This window comes from Trachypithecus francoisi, unplaced genomic scaffold (genome assembly GCF_009764315.1).
Source record: "Trachypithecus francoisi isolate TF-2019V2 unplaced genomic scaffold, Tfra_2.0 Lachesis_group16, whole genome shotgun sequence".
Lineage (NCBI taxonomy): Eukaryota > Metazoa > Chordata > Mammalia > Primates > Cercopithecidae > Trachypithecus > Trachypithecus francoisi.
The window spans coordinates 58,563,285-58,576,446 of NW_022681461.1; positions in this window are offsets into that span (position 1 = coordinate 58,563,285).

Sequence of the window (13,162 nt, forward strand, 5' to 3'; positions counted from 1 at the left end):
TACAGTGGGGCGATCTCGGCTCACTACAAGCTCCGCCTCCCGGGTTCACGCCATTCTCCTGCCTCAGCCTCCTAAGTAGCTGGGACTACAGGCACCCGCCACCATGCCTGGCTAATTTTTTTTGTATTTTTAGTAGAGACAGAGTTTCACTGTGTTAGCCAGGATGGTCTCGATATCCTCACCTCGTGATCTGCCCGCCTCGGACTTCCAAAGTGCTGGGATTACAGGCGTCAGCCACCGCGCCTGGCCAAAGACCTCATTTTTATGGAATAGAGTTGCCAGTTCTGTAATCCAGAGACTTCATAAATTAAAAAGATTTCTACTGTATCTAGAAATCATCCCTAATGCAGTGACAGCTTTCTTGACTGACTTTCACTTAGTTGGTGCTGCTTAACAGTATCTTTTCACTGGTCTTCACAAACTACATTGACTGCCATACCAGGTACACTGAACCCTCTCTGTTGCTGATTACTCACTCATGTTTATGACTTCTACTTGATCATTGAGGCATTCAATCAACAAAAGCAATTGCATTTGCAAAGGACCTACCATGGACAGAGTGGGCATTCCCACCCATGTTAGTATCTTTCTCTTTCCTTCTCCTCTCTATTAAAAAGTCAGAAGCTGTCAGAACAAGAAGAATAGCAAAACACATTACTAGCATCGTATTAAAAATGTCATAAGGCAATACACGTGAGTACACTGAATATCAAAATATATGTATAAGAATAAAATATCATTATATGATATAATATTATGTTATGTATTATATTACACTCCACTATATTCTATTATTATAATAAGAGAGCACAACAGAGAATACCTAAAATGTAAAAGTAGGAATTCCATGGGTCCTTTGTTTTTGAACCAGGGTAACTTGAATGGTCATCTAATCTGAATCCTTTTACTTGCCAAATTAGAAAACAGACTCAGAGGAGTTAGTATCTATAGATTACTTATTTTGGAACAGGTACTATGTTAATTATGTTATATATATTTTGTATGTATATATAATTATGTTATACATAGTTTTAAAGTCATTGTAAAAGCAACTCTAAAACAATTGTTATTTGCATTTAAAAATTATTCTCGGCACTTTACAGATGAGCAAGGGAGGCTTGCTAAGAGTTATTAGCTGCAGAGATTAAAATCACTTCTATCTTCCCCCAAACTCACTTTTTCCTGCCTTATATAATATTGTATAAAGGGACCAATAAAGATTTTAATTGAACTGAGGGGAGGCAGACAAGGTAGTGCTTCATTTATGTTAGCTTTAATTAAAAAGAGTTCCAATGATAAACCCAAAGACTTCAGAGGCCAGTTAGGAGACCTAAATACGTAAAGGAGTAATAATTACTACAGAGCATGGTGAATTTCTACCTAAAGACATTTCTGTTCAATTTTTTAAAAATGAACTGGCCCAATTGAAATATATCTGCTGGATGGTTACCCATTTGCAACTTATGAAAGAGAGCAAAGGCAATGGATCTGCAAAAAAAGTCCGGAAAATGTCCTAGGCTTGGGACACTATAATATATGGGAAGGTACAATACACAGATAAAGAATTAACGAATCGGGGGCTGGCTGGGCTTAAATATATCAAAGAAGTATGTATTTAGTTATTCCATATAGGGAGGGCAGAGTTGGTCGTACAATTGAAAGGAGAGGAAAAAGAGTGGGGGAAGTTTTAGTGGTCCTTAGGTGCTTGCCTGGGTATTTGTATTTTATTAGAATGAAGAAAGGACCCACTTAGAAATATGCCAAAGACTTCCCTACTGTGTTCTAAGTATACTTACTGTATATTATGCCTTCATAAAAGCCTTTACATTTCACAGATTGGCTCACTAAGATTTACTGAAGATAAGTAACTTCCTCAATGTCATAAGGTAGAAAGTAGGTGAGTAAACTTTGGAATTGTGTCTGTCTGGTTCCTAAAAGAATCCATACAACACTATACCATACAGTTTTCTGTAGAAAATACTTACTTTCATATTGTATGTCACTACTACTCTAAGTATTCTTCACACATTAGCTAATGTTTATCATCATAAGAAACCTATATAGTAAGTACTATAACTACCCTTGTTCCCATTTAACAGATAAGAAAATGGAGGCACTGAAGTCTGTATAACTTGTGCTAGGTTAAGCACACACAAATTGTGAACCAGTGGCGCTCCTGTTGTTTTCAGCTTTATTAAGGTATAATTTACAAAGTTGTATATATTAATGGTATATGCCATGATGTTTTGATATATGTATACATTGTGACATGATTAAATCAAAGTATTTAACATATCCATCACCTCCCATACTTATCATTTTTGTGATGAGAACATTTAAAGTCTACTCTCTTAGAAATTTTCAAATGTACATTATCAACTATAATTACCATGTTATACAATAGATCTAAATAACTTATTCATCCTAAATTAAACTTTGTACCATTTGACCAACATCTCCCCAGTCCCCCTTTCCCCTCAACATAAAATTATCCTATGATCCAGAAATATCACTTCTGGATATAAATTCTAAAAAAAAGAAAGAAATTGTATTGAAGAGCTATCTGTATTCCCATGTTCATTGCAGTATTATTCATGATAGCCAAGATAAGGAATCAACCTAACCATCAGTGGATAAGTGGATAAAGAACATGTGGTATGTGTATGTACAGACACACACACATACACACACACACACATGCACATGCACACACACACACACACACACACACACACCTCAGAATATACTTTAGTCTTAAAAGAAGAAGAAAGAAGAGGAGGATGTGGAGGAGGGGAGGAGGAAAGAAGGAAGAGAAAATTCTGTCATTTGCAACAGTAGAGATGAATTTCATGAATATTAGGCTAAGTGAAATGAGGCAGGCACAGAAATACAAATATTTCATGATCTCACTTATATGTGGAAGCTAAAGAAGTTGAACCAGTGATACTCTTTACCAAGAGAAAAATATGTCGATACATTAAGGGAGGTGTGAAAAAGAAAAAAGGTCTTCAGATCAATTAGTTTTCTTTTAATATAAATAGGTTTTGATAGTGTAAGGGTAGATAGGTATGACAGCTTTCCTCACCCATCATAAGGATCATAGCTGACACTCCTATAGCAAAAGGCAGCTTAATAAGAGAAAAGCATTACAAAATATTTAATCAGTTTTATGTGACATGGGAGCCTTCAGCAATGAAGACCAAATTAGGTTAGATGAAGGATAAGCAGCAATGCAAAAATGTGATTGGACAAAAAGGGAATGATCTAATGGTAACAGACGGAGTGAGGAAACTCACAAGACTTGTTTGTTCAGATTCTTCTTGAATTCTCTGTGTATTATTTCTTTCTCCTGGATATAGGGCAGGACCCATTCTGAAATGAGGGTCTTATGATCTATTATTAGACAAGGTGGGTCAGAGAATTTCATTATGGCCAGCTCCTACACAGAAAGGTGAAAGAAGGTTAAAGTAATATTTCGAAGTTTTACGGCTGGCTTTTGGGGAAAGTAGTTCTGAAATTCAAGTTTCTGTGGCCTGCCTTGAGGGAGAAAAGGGAGCAGGAGAAAGAAGGGCAAGAGAATGTCAGAAAGAGACTCTGCTTCTGAGACCCTTCCAGTGTCCTTCAGTTCAAAGTACTCAGCATTCCAAAATGCCATACTTTGGGGTATCATTTTCTGAACCCCAATAGTAGATCAGTTAAATTAGGGAAGTAGAATGATAAGGAGGTCAAATCTCTGTGTTCGAACTCTCAAAGTCTTTTTACCTTTCCCTTAAGTTGCATTGAAAGTCTTACCCTCTAATCCCCATCAATTATTTCAGAACTTGCAGGAAAAATTGACTGGGAAAAGTTGGTGGGACAAACTGAATCCATCAAATAATTCCAAGTGAAATGCTAGAAAAAGGAAGGTAAGTATTGCGATCCTGAGATAGTGAACATGTCTCCATTTGTTCTGTATCAATATTCCACTGCTTTTTGCCAGCATCTGAAGTTAAGTTGTTTACGTGTTAGTTTATTTGTGAAATCAAGTGTTCTCCCTATATAACTACTATGTGAAAAAGGTACAAAGCAGGCATACATCTTTTCTATAACCTTCATTTTTTTCACAAGTTTTAGTAGATACATTTACAGAAACCTTTACATGTAAAGAAGTCTTAGTAATTTGATTTAATGAAAACACATAATTTGGGAAGAGATCCTTTAAAATGTTCCATTTGCATCTCTTTGATATAAATGTCAATATCAAAATTCCATCAACAGCAGGGGAAAAACTGCCATTAACTAGAGATAGCAACTTTGCTCTTAACAGAAACACTAAATTACTGCTCTAAGAGCTGAACTATATAAAACAACTTTAGTTCTTTAAGAAAGGGTGAGCAACATTTTATTTTCAAAAGGAACATATGTTATTTTCATTTGTCTTAAATGACACATGGAAATTAAGAAGCCTACCATTAAATAGGCAAACAATTTACAAGAAATGAAATACAGTACTAACAAAAGTTTAAATGGATCTGGTTTCAAGATTTGAAAATGGAATATTACTCATAAGAAAAAGGAGAGGAGTAGGAAACTGGGCTTCATGCCCATTAAGAAGGTAAACTTGAGAACAACCAAAGGCTGAACATATACAGAGTGAATGGTGAATATAAAGGTGAGACCAATGTCTTCCTCTGTATTGCCTTTGAAGAAAATAGGGAGAAGAGCATAGGTAAGTTCCTACATAGTTATACAAATTTCAGTAAAATAGTTTATATTAGTATTTTACAGTACTTTTGGTTACAAGTAACAAAATCAGACTCTGGCTACTTATGCCCACAATAAAATTCATTAGAAGAAGCTAGAATATATAACAGAATTCAGTGAAGTCACCCAAGGAAGCTATGGGAAAAGCAGGAATCTGGAGAGCTCACAGGTCCTCCCTAGAGATGTTAATGAAACTTTCCTTTGACGAACAGTAACAAACCTGCCAGAGTTTCAAGAAGTTCAAATCCCTTTATCATTCAAATATCAACTTTATAGTAAAGTTAGGTGTCTATTCTTTATCAGCCAGATGTATAAGGGACTGTTATGTAGGATAAATGAAGCAACTGGTGCTTACTCCTGTTTGAGGGGATATTCAGTAGTTGACAAGGTTTTGAACTGGCATTTCCTACTACACAGTAAATGTAGTTACACTAATGAAAAATTAAAAAAAGTTAATAACTGAACAGCACATTACATTTATCATTCAAGAATTATTCGGGTCTGGGGCCGGTGGCTCACGCCTGTAATCCCAGCACTTTGGGAGGCCGAGGTGGGCAGATCACGAGGTCAAGAAATCGAAGCCATCCTGACCAACATGGTGAAACCCCCGTCTCTACTAAAAATACAATTAGCCAGGCGTGGTGGCAGGCACCTGTATTCCTAGCTACTCGGGAGGCTGAGGAAGGGAATCACTTGAACCCAGCCGGCGGAGGTTGCGCAGAGCAGAGATCGCGCCACTGCACTGCAGCCTGGCGACAGAGCGAGACTCATCTCAAGTAACACAGAGGAAAAAATGCAATTGTGTATTTACTATCTCAGGCAGTTACTGTAAAACTGAAGACACATGAAGTTGTTACCACTTCATTTAACATCTTCACCCGAGGGATATTAACTTTATTCTTAAATACATTTTTTCATTTTACATATTTATTTTGTATAAATTGAGTAATATTCCAAAAATGTAGAAAAGTTCAGAAGATAATAAAACAAATGTCTGCTTTCACTATACAGATATAATACATATTTCATACTGCAATATATTAACCTGTATATTAACCTGTATACAGTTCTGAAATATTAACCTGTATACAGTTTTTTTTCAGATATGATTTTTAAAGACATACAAATGTTTCAGATATAATAAAACCATTATTTTCTCTCTACAGGTAACTATTTTCCATCATTTTGAATTATTCACACATACACAGCTAAGCATAGACAATACATATCATTGTTGTGTGTGTTTAAATCTTACATAAATATTATCTAACTGTCGGTATCCACCCCAAACTGGTTTTTATGAAGTGACAACATATTTTTGAATTTGAGTCATGTTAATGCACGTAGTTTTAGTTCATTAATTTAAAATGCTAAATGGAATTTCATTCATCTATATTGATGAATATTGAGGTTTTTTATTTCCTTATTTCTTGCCTGTCTAACTAAAGTAATGATAGAATAAACATTGTGGTAGGGAGCTGATTGAGCATATGCTCAGTGGTTTACATAGGGTTTAAAGTTAAAAATGGAATTGTTAATATACAAGACTTGTTCATGTATGCTTTTACTAGATATTGTTCTCCAGAATAGTTGTACCCATTTACAGTTCCAGTAGCAGTGTACGAAAGCTGCCATTGAACTATGTCCTTACCAATAGTAGGTATTATCATGTGTAATATTTCAGTGTTTTCTTTTTTTTTCAAATAGTAGTATCTTTTTAAATGATAACTAGTCAGGGAATAGTTTTCACATATTCATTGTCTATTTTCCTTTTTCTATTAAAGTAGTAATTTTATATATAACAGATAAATTTTATTTGTCAGTTATAGCTATTTTGAATATCTTCATCCATTTTGTTTTTTATTTTTTTCTCATACTCTTCAATAGTTCTCTGAAAATATCTTCATTTTGCCCTCCATTTTTGATAATAATTTAACAGGACATAAAATTATAAATTGACATTTGCTTTCTGTTGGTACTTTTTAGATGTATTTTAATTGTCTTCAGAACATCCTGTTGTTAATTTGAATTATTTACTTGAATTGCCATTCATTTTTAGATAATCCTATGATTGCTTGTTAAAAGTATCTATCTTTGCATTTTATATTTTAAATTCAAAGTATCTATCTTTGCATTTTATATTTTAAATTCAATGTGTCTAAATTTGGATTTATTCTTATTTATCCCTCTCAGAAAGCTGTACATTATTTGAGTACTTGCCTTAAATTCTGGAAAATTATTAGGAATTAAGCATCAATATGCACAGTTCCCATTTTCACTAGTTTCTTCTTCTGTAATTTTTATTATTACAACATACACATGGGATCTTTTCATTCTCTCCTCTCATTTTATGTGCTATGTTGCTTAACTTCTCATATTTTTTTTTCCCTTTTTGTTGGTGCTGCATCCTTTATAATTTCTTCAGATTTATCTTTCAAAGTACTGATTCTTTCTTCAGCTTTATCTAATCTTCTGTTTAAATTATTAACAGAGCTTTATTTTCAATGACTATATTTTTATTTCTATTAGTTCTGTATAATTATTTCCAAGCATGCCTTCTTTTATCTATTTTTAATTCAATACACTTCTTAAACATATTTAATTTATTATATCTTTCAAATTGTTCTATTATTTCTGTAATTCCCAGGGTGCCATTTCTCCTATTTGCTATATCAACAGACACTCTTTCAGGGTAATTTGTTTCTTCTTGGCCTTTAAATTGCTGCTGCAATTGAACTTAGCTTTTAATATTAAAAACAATCTGTTAAACAAATTACCATGTTAATAATTTTGTTTTCATAAAATAGAATAGTAAACACCATTGAAAAATTGGTGAACTAAAGCTACATGCATCAATGTAAGGAGTTGTATAAAATAATGTTTATAAAAGTTCTTGGTTAAGAAATACATATAGCATGATATCAATTATAGACATTTAAAATATACAATCAATGCTACATATTATTTTGGATTACATATTCATATAGTGAAACTTTAAATATGTACATAAGAATGATAAATATCCAAATCAGTAGTTACTTATGAGAGAAAGAAGTAGAAGGAGATCTAGGATGAATACAAAAGAGACTACAAATTTTGTAATTGCATGCAATCTTCAGATTTATATTAACAGCAATATTAACATTCAACATAGTGTTCTCCACACATTTCTGTAGATTTGAAATATTTCATTAATACATAAAGGCAGTAAAGTCATTGACTAGCCTCTCTTTCAAATATAAAACAATAAAAGAGATAATCATTAAGGCAAGTCTTATATTAATATTTTAAACTTTAAATAAATTATTAAAATAAAACCAGAATATCTGAAATAGGCCCATCTATTAGAATTTAATATAATAAAACCAGAGACTGCCATGGAAAACTAGCAAAATAATCTAATAATTCACAGAACTATAAATGGCCTTGTATCCATCAATCTCTCTGTGAAATATTTTCTACTTCTATAAAGTATATATATTTATTATTACCTACATATGTATATGTCTATATCTAAAGAGATATAAAGTTAGAAAAAAAGAAACCAAACTATCATTGGAAATAGTTTAACAGAGGTAGGGTTTTAGGCGATTTAAAATTTCTAGTATTCTAAAATAAAAATATTTTAAAATTATGTTCTACTTTTATCAAAATTATATGCTCATGCTTAAAAAGTTATATAATTCAGTGGTTGTACACAAAAGCCACAGACCACTCTTATCACATACTTTTCCCTGCTTCCTCTGAGAATCACTGAGCAACCACTTTCAAATAGTTTGCAGGATTCTATTTTTATATATATGCACATTTCTCTGTAATATGATTATATTGCTACTTCTTAATTTATTTTGAGGGGGAAGGGATGATTTAGACACTGTATATTGACATTCTATTTTGGAAGATACAAATTAAGCCTTTTTCAACAGGCCTTGCTGTCCGACACACATGTGTGTCCTCAGCCTCTCATCATTATGTCATATCATGACATAATTTTTACATTGCGATATTGATATAAACACAATTTACAGCATACAAATGTCAGATATTACTTCTACCCTTCCTTTTATAAAAATATTGATCCTTTTTATTTTTTCAGTTTATTGTAAGATTTTTTAAAATTGTGTGGCTTGTGTTGCCATCATTTTCTGTGTTTTAGTAACCACTAACTGCCATTTAATCCTTTGCCCCCATATCCCATATATAATTTTTGTTAATACATGTAAATATACAAGAAATTATAAATTTATCTTGTTAAATCAAGCCCTCCTGATAAAACTCATCCTGCTGCAAATTTCCCTAGGTGTTTCTCCAGACCTGTCCACAGCTGTCACCTTGTGATGGGTGATTCCCTCCACCTTTCTTTTAGATTAAATGCCCTATTCCCTAGATTCCTTGTCCCCTTTCTTGGTTTACCAGCTAAAACATCTTCCAGTAACATTATGAAAACGACTGCATGGGAGATAAAAGTCTTATATACTTTGTTGCATACTTAGCCATAGAGCCCTAGCTTATAACTCATATGGTCTCATCAGAAGCATGAACACTTGGTCTTACTGTTTACTGGCTTATTACATATTAATGTTCCCTCTGAAAGCTTAAAGATCTCCTTTCTTTGTAGCCAGAGTACTGACTTTTCACTGATGTGTCTTAAGGTGGATCTATGGCTATTCACAGGACTGGGAACATGGTCACATGGTGAGTCTGTTAAATATAAAAACATATGTCTTTCCATTCTGGGAACTTTTTATGATTTCCTATCCTATATTTTCTGTTTTTTTTTTTCTTTTTTTTCATGATTTCTTTTTTTTTCATGATTTCCTATCCTATATTTTCTGTTTTCTCCTTCTGGGATTTCTATTTTTCACGATGTTGTATTTTCTCTATGGGTTCCCTAATTTTATTTTATTTTATTTTAATTTTTTCCTAATTTCGATCTTAGACATTTTGCTTTTCATTCTGGAATAGCTTCTCAACTTTATCCCCTAAAACTTTCACTGTATTTTTTCACTTACATTATCTTAGTTTCCAACATTTAAAAAAAAAAATCTGTGTTCTTGTTTTCGAGATGAAAAACCTTTTCTCATATCTTTGAGGATATTAATCCCAGATATTTTGAAGCTTTCTTTTTGTGGAATTTTTCTCTGAGTTATTGTTTATTCGTTTTAGTCTCTTTGGTATAACATGTTTTCTTCAAATATCTAATAATCCTTGGGTTTGTGCTATATTTAAGAATGGGTCTATTGACCCCTTTCTTCACTATGATCTAGTTGATTTCATTCTACTTAAGGAATTCCTGCTGCCATTTTTGTTAGGTCTTTTCTCTTGAGTAAGACATATTCCCTAGAGAAGATTCTTAGATTTTTCTGCTGGGATGAAATTTGGCTGTCTGGGTTCTGCTGCGGATCTCAGTGAGAGGGGAGAGTCAGGCAGGGTGAAGTGTTTCAGTGTTAAGTATGCATATCCCTCCTTACAGTTTTGTATTCCCATCCTGAGTACAGGTGTCCTCCAAGTCAGAACCTGTTTTATCCTCTTCGGTGAACACGGGGAGTGAGGAGTAGTAGCCTTATTTTGACGTACAGGAAAAGCAACACAGAAGTCTAACTGTTCAAGAGACTCTAAACCACTTTTATGATATTTAGCCATAATTTCATCTCTTTTGACAAAAGTCCTTGGTGGGACAAATCTTAAACTTTACAAGAGAGTATTGTAATGAACGCTGGGGTGCTTTTTAAGTTTCTGCACTGTCATTTTAGCAGAAAGAAAAAAAAAAAGCTGAATCTTACTTACCTGGTTTCCAGCTTCAAAAATGTTTCATTTGTGATATTTCCGTTTTGCTTTTGAGCTCCTGTGTGTGTGTTTAATTACTCCTACTGGTTTATTGCATCCCTACAAGCGGTATTCCCCAGAAAAGAATCCATATAAATAAAAACTCATTTGATGACGATTTGAATAGGAAACCATGCCCCCAAATAAAGAAATTTAGAGAAACAAGTAAGTAACATATTTGCCAAACTTCTTAAGAAACCATGCTTTGGTTTCTTATTTTTTGAAAGAAAAATTCAGGTCCACTATTAAATATAAGAATTGATAATATTGAGTAGGATGTTTACTTCTTCAGGATGCATATACATGCAATTTGCAATCAAATAAATTCTAAAAACTGTCATCAAGCAAATATTCAGACACTGTCAGCACTTTGTAGGAGGAGTTGTGAGTATTTGATCTGGCAGATTACTAATATTCTCTAGAGAGGGACTTTCATGTTTTCAGTTTTTAATTTACAACTATGGCTCAAAGTCCCTACCTTTTATCTCTTCATCTGAAAACGTCTCAGATCTTTATTCTGAAATGTCTTCAAATTGCTGCTTGAGAATATGTGTCCCATTTCACCCAGGAGAATGTTTCCCTCTGTTAGGAGCAATGCATTTTGGTTTGTCTCTCTCCAGTGGCCTCACATATAGAATTTCAAACATAATAGGTCACTGCACATGCATTTTATTGCCTGTAAGTCTTATAGCTTGTAGTATCCTCTTCCAACCTCAGTTTACAAGATCCTATAGTACATGGCCACTGATGGCCTTTGGTATATGACTGTGTAACAACGGAATCTATTTTCTTGACCAAATACTGTGTAATAGCTTTTATTCTTTTCTTTCAACCCATATAACTTACATAAGAAATACAATCAAAAGTCTCTTTCTTTCACAAGTTACAAAGTTTTTATGTCAGTCCTGTGCCCTTTTTTTCATTTTTCTGTTAAATTGTTTTTGTTCTGTACAAGATTGTCCTTTTCTGTTTGCCAGTATTTAAGTTGTTTGGGGGAAATATTTATCTCTCCAGGATGTTTTTCATTTCAAGAAAAGTTTAGTGTACCTCAACTGACTCTGAGGCTGGAATCTAGAAAAAACAGAGAATAATCCAGGGACTTATTTTCACCAGCTTAAAAATACTATAAAATCATCCTCTGTATTCTCCAATATCTGTACATAGAATAGAGGAACAGCAAGGAGCACTGGGAAAAGCCTGTCTAGCCACATGCAGCCTCCTACTCAAAGCTGCCTTTGGTCTTCTTGTCTGTATCTCCCAAGTGGAGCAGCTTATATTTAGGAGGACAAAAAAAAAAAAAAGAAAGAAAGAAAGAAAGAAAGATGATCTGCTCACCACTGATTAAGTTACCTGTACTTCTCCTCATCTTTTGGGTATGTGAGGATTAATAGTATGTATCTATATAGCTGGGCCACAATGCCCAGATAATCTGGCTAAGCATTATTGTGGGTGTTTCTGGGTAAGATTACACTTAAATCCATGAATTTGGGTAAAGTAAGTTGTTCCCCATAATGTGGGTGTGTCTCATCTAATCAGTTGAAGGATTAGGAAAAATCTGGTCTTGATCTTTCTGAACAAGAGAAATTCTTCAGGCTATCAGTCTTCAGACTTGAACTTTAGCATTAGCTCTTTTCTGGGTCTCCAGCATGCTAGCCCACACTGCCCATTTTACATATGTCAGCCTCTATAACTGAATAAGGCAATCCTTAAGTCATTTTCTATATATGTATACACATCCTATTGATTGTCTTTTTTCTAAAGAATCCTGACTAATATAAAGACTAGGAGGCATTTTTTGAGTGTAATAATAAAAATACACATACATTACATATATATATGTGTATGTGTATATATATATGTGTGTGTGTATATGTCTTTATGCCACACTGGCACTTTTATTTTTTACAATTTTATTTTTTTATAATTTTTTTGAGACAGGGTCTCACTCTGTCACCCAGGTTGGAGTGCAGTGGTGCAATCTTGGCTCACTGCATCTTCCACTTCCCAGGCTCAAGCGATTCTCCCACCTCAACCTCCCAAGTAGCTGGAACCACAGGTGCACACCAGCGTGCCTGTCTAATTTTTTTTTTGGTAGGGATGGGGTTTCTCCACGTTGCTCAGGCTGGTCTCAAACTCCTGAGCTCAAGTGATCCACCTGCTGTGGCTTTCCAAACTGCTGGGATAACAGGTATGAGCCACCACACCTGGCCTCATTCTTCTTCTTAAACACATCAGTTTTGTGTAAAATTACACAATGAAGAAGACAAGTATTGTTTTTCCAAACAAAATTGCCAGCTCTTTTGTTGAAATTAAAGTAGCAAGTGAGGAAAGCAGGAGGGAGGAGTACATGATATGATACTTGTAAGTACCCTTATGTTTTCCTAACTCCTACCACTAATTTTCTCTTACCACATGCACTCTGCCACACTCCTTATTTCTCAGCCTCCCTTTAGAATGCCCAACCAACCTATAGAAAATGAGTACAAACTCTGAAGACATCATTGAATGGAGATATCATTAAAAAAAATTCACTCAATGTTATTCAGAGTCATTTTTCAAAGAAACAGCTCTGGCCACTAGACGATATGAACCT